This window comes from Capricornis sumatraensis, chromosome 15 (genome assembly GCF_032405125.1).
Source record: "Capricornis sumatraensis isolate serow.1 chromosome 15, serow.2, whole genome shotgun sequence".
NCBI lineage: Eukaryota > Metazoa > Chordata > Mammalia > Artiodactyla > Bovidae > Capricornis > Capricornis sumatraensis.
The window spans coordinates 38514477-38519805 of record NC_091083.1 but is presented as its reverse complement, the minus strand read 5'-3'; positions in this window follow the sequence as shown (position 1 = coordinate 38519805).

The window sequence follows — 5329 nt, the reverse complement described above, 5'->3', positions numbered from 1 at the left end:
GAGAAGGGGAAAGTGGTAGGACTAGGAAAGGGAGAAAGGGAACCTACAGATTAAAAAACATTTCAGAACCCCTATGGATCTTATGTAGATCATAATTCAAGCAACTTCCAATATCTTAAATCTCTGAGACAAACCAGGACTTCCTTGGTTGTGCAGTGGTAAAGAATTCTCCTGCCAAAGCAGGAGACAGCAGAGACTTGGGTTTGATCCCTGGGTCGGAAAGATCCCTGGAGGAGGTGATGGCAACCCACTCCAGTATTCCTGCCTGAAAATTCTATGGACAGAGGAGCCTGGCGGGTTACAGTCCATGGGGCTGCAAAGAGTCAGACACGACTGAGTACACACACATATGAGACAAATGGGGAAATGTACATGTTCAGGATATGTGCTGACATTCGGTTATTGTGGTTAAGCTTTAAAATGTTATTATGGCATCATGGTTATATGTTAGGTCTCTGTGTTTTAAACTTACATACTGAAATATTTTCAGATGAAATGGTAGCATGAAATAAAATTCATTTTTATGGCAAGACAAGAAAAATTTAAACATGAAAGAATTTTCTCTGCCCTTTGGCCCACTCTCTCCCCACATTGTGCATGTTGTATCTGCGTTATGCATCAGCCCAGACTCCCCCATCAGCAGAAATACCTGTTTAACCGCAAACAGCAACCTTCTCCCAGCACCAACAAGACAACTCCTTAAAGAAAACGTTCTTCCTCCATACTGTGGGGGCCACAACGACCCATCACTTTGTACTTACAGATCTGGACTGTGTAAACTGGCAATCATATGTCATCCAATGTTCAGCCCTCTGTCTCCAAAAACTCATACAACTGTGCTTTGACCTCTAATGGGTGGAACAGTTCTCAAAGCTTTCTGAGAGGCTCTTCCTGGGTTAGAATCCTCAATTTGGCTCAGGTAAAAATTTGCATTTCTTTCGTAGGCCAACTGATTAATTTTTTGTTGGCAAGAAGATACAGAGCTGGGCAGAGGAGGGTGGAGTGAGCTGGGAGGGGACAAGATTGGCTGTGCAGCCCTCGTGTACAGTATTAAAAGTCAGGATGGTCATTCCTTTGGGAGGAAAGTGATTGGAAGTGAGCCTAAGCATGCCTCTGGGGGGCTGGTGATATTGCATCTCTTGGTTTGTATGATTAATAAATAGAATTTTAAATTGATGGAAGTATACAAGCTGTACAGATATGATTTACATGTTCTATACTCCCTGGTGGTGCAGTGGTAAAAAAAAAAATTCGCCTGCCAATACAGGAGACACAGGAGATGCAGATTTGATCTCTGGGTCAAGAAGATCTCCTGGAGAAGGAAATGGCAACCCATTCCACTATTCCTGCCTGGAGAATCCCTTGGACAGAGGAGCCTGATGGGCTACAGTCCATGGGGTCACAGAGAGTTGGACACGACTGAGCACACAAACGCATACACACACACACACACACACACATATATATATATGCTCATACAAATATATACATGTGTTTGGCTCAAGTAAAATTTCCTGTTTCTTTTCTAGATCAACTGATTAATTTTTTGTTAGCAAGAGGATACAGAATCAGGGACGAGGAGAGTAGAGTGAGCGTATTATATGTATATAGTTAAGCCCTCTACAAGCGAACCAGTTCCATTCCAAGAACATGTTCATAAGTCTAATCTGTTCATAAATCCAACAAAGTTAACCTAGGTACCCAACTAACACGTTCAGCTATACAGTACTGTACTGTAATAGGTCTACAATACTTTTCACACAAAAAATACGTAAAAAACAAACAAGGAAAACATTTTCAATCTTCCAGTACAGTACCTTGAAGTTTAGCAGTAGAGTACAGTAGCTGGCACACAGGGCCTGGTGCCGAGTGAGCAGGCAAGAAGAGTTACTGACTGGAGGGGGGAGAGGACGTGGGCGATGGTAGAGCCGAAGGGTCGTCAGCAACAGGAGACGGAAGGCAAGATGCAGTTTCACTCACTCCTGACATTGATGGAACTCACATTTGAACATTTGCAACTTGAAGCTTTGTGTGTAGGGGACTTCACTGTTCAAGCTGGATAATGGATACAAGGGAGTTTATTACACAATTACCTCTATATTCGTTCATGTTTTAGATTTTCTATTATGAGCTAAAATTTTTATAGCCAGGAATCTGAAAATGAGGTTTCACTCAAACTTTATCTGGGAAAACTAAACTAACAAAGGAAAAAACAATTTATTTGACACTTAACGAAAGCAAAAGTGCTAGTCGCTCAGTCATGTCCAACTCTGCAGCCCCCATGGACGGTAGCCAGCCAGGCTCCTCTGTCTGTGGAATCCTCCAGGCAAGAATACTGGAGTCAGTTGCCATTCCCTTCTCCAGGGGATCTTCCTGACCCAGGGATCAAACCTAGATCTCCTGCTTTGCAGATGGATTCTTTACTACCTGAGCCACCAGGGAAGCCCTGTGTGGTGTAGCTTAAAACCATCCACGCACCAATTTTCAGAAAGAACAGAGTTAATCCTCAGCAGATCTATGATGTGCCTTGCTGCACTCTTGAGTTTCACAGTGAATCCATAAAAGCTAGTTGGGTGCTTTTGTCCAGGACAAGTGTTTCATCCCTTTCCCCAGGAGCCTTCCCTAATTCTTTGATAGTAAAGTCACACTCACTGAAGCAGCATCTGAGGTCTTCTTTGTTGGTTTCTATTACCAACTGCTCTAATGCAGCCAGGTCCTCACGTGTCAGTGACTTGGCAGATATTTTGACTAGTTCTTCCAATACCACTTTCCAACGTTCATGAAATCCCAACCTCTTTTGCAAGAGTTGAAATCCACTTTGCAGTGATGTGCATTCTGTTGAAGTCACGCTCTCCGGAAGCTGACCACATCAATCACGTAGAAAGAGAGAAAAATGGGTGGGGATCAACTCTACTTCTTCATTTTAGGTAGAAAGAAAATGCCTATTTAAGACAAAATACAAAACATAATTCTGGAGTGAAAAATGGGGAGAGGTGGTTTAGCATTGATTGATTCTCTCTGGTCACTGCATTAGGGAACGTTAACGCTAGTTAGCTTGGACTTCCTTCAACCCACCTCTCTTGAGGCAACTGGGTGCCATCTACTCCTTCAGTCCCATTCCTGGGCATATATTCAGATAAAACTATGATTCAAAAAGATACATGCAGCCCTAAATTCATAGCAGTACTATGCACAATAACCAAGACATGGAAACAGCCTAAATATCCAACAACAGATGAATGGATTAAAAAGAGGTGATTTTATATACATATATATGTATGTATGTGTGTGTATATATGTGTGTGTGTGTATACACACACAATAAAATACTACTCAGCCTCAAGAAAGAATGGAATAATGCCATTTGTAGCAACATGGATGGACCTAGAGATTATCATACCAAATGAAGTAAGCCAGACAGAAAGACAAATATATGATATCACTTACATGTGGAATCTAAAATATGACACAAATGAACTTGTCTATGAAACAGACTCACAAGCATAAAGAACAGACTTATGGTCACCAAGAGGGAGGGAAGAGGGGGATGGTTAAGAGTTTTGGGTTAGCAGATGCAAACTATTATATATAATATGGATAAACAACAAGGCCCTACTGTATAGCATAGGGAATTATATTCAATATCCTGTAATAAACCATAATGGAAAAGAAAAGAACTGGTAACTGAGCGGGGAACTCAGAAAATAAATAGCCAGGTAGCAAGGATCCTATATTTAAAGAAGAAAAAACCTACTCCCTTAAAAGCATTAGTGACTGATGAAGAATTTCCTGACTTTGGGGGAAGAATCTCAGAAGACACAGGATGCACCATGTATCTCACACTAAACCAGAAGTCCTTTCCAGACACTACAGTTCTGAGAACTTTTCTCATCTCCCTGTCCCTCCTGCCATGGCCACCTCTCTTGATCCTATTTTCCTCCTCCTAGCTTGGCATCTTGCTCCTTCCCAAAAGAGAGCTCAGAATCCTCTCCCCTCTCTTACATAGAAGAGTTCTGCTTTTGATCCCGTGAATCCAGAAGTGCAGATTCCATTCATTGCAACTTGAAGCGCAAAATGACACACCTCCATCCTCCAGTACATCTCTGCTTAGGGGCCCCCAGCAGACTGGGTATCTGTATTTGAGTTTATCCTTCATGGTCTCCAGTGATCAAACCATCCGTATGTTCCTTCCAGTCACAGACCGTGCAACAAACTGGTGAAAGCTGTTGTCTTCATATAAGGAAAGAACACTGATGGAGAAATTGTGAGAGATGAGTATTTTCTTCTTTGTGCTTACCTGTATTGTCTGAATGTTCTATAATATAAGCTATTTTAAAATGCTTATATTTAAATATGTTATTTAAAATCTATTTAAAATATGTTACTTTTTAAAGATTGCATTGAGCATGAAAAGTTAGCATACTTCATAGTGACAATGAAACTGAGTTTTAACCTACAAATTATATCTTTAAAGAGAAAAGTGTATTTTTTTTCCTTTATGTCAAAGTGAAGAAGCATAAAAACTTTTCTATTCATTGTGTTTTTCCTGGTTAATCACCTGTATGCTCCATTGTTTGATTTTCCTCACATCATTTTTGGGAAAATGCTATTTAACGAGAATTCTGATAAATGTCGTGAAAGTAGCCAAGGAGCAGTTTGTATCCAGCACATTGCTAATACAATCAGGAGGACTTTAACCATTCAGGAAGGAACTCCCTGCCCTTTGTTTAACTAAAACAGCTTCTCTTGGACATTTAAAAAAAAAAAAAAAAAACACCTCTTTCCTGACTAGTATTTACACGAAGAGCTGCCTATGTTAAAAAGTGTACAGCCCATTAAGCAAAATTGTTACACCAACTACGTATTCCATCATGTCAATGCCAACTACGTATTCCATCATGTCAATGACCACCCTCAAAAAGAAGCAGATGGGTTCCCTTCCTCTGAAGTAGAGAGAGAAGCCCACCAGGCCAGTCTGATGGTGAAGTGAGGCTTAGTCTCCGCACACAGCAATTACAACTTCTGGGAAATCTCTGGGCTGTGTTATCTATTACTTGCTATAAACCGACAACTTTGCAATTGATGGTGTCACGTTTCTGAGCAAGGTTTGTCTTCCTCATCCTTCAGCCAAAATCCTCACCTTGCACAAAAATCAAGAAGGGAAAGACCAATTTCAACAAGATGAACTTGACTGGTCATCTGTCCAGCAAACCAAGCCAATGACTAATGACTCTGGTGTCACGCTAAGAGGGTTCTGCTGAGGCTGGAGCAGTCTCCTCCAAGGCTGGTGGTGGTGACCTGCACCCCTTCCTGTGTCCCCATGTCAGGG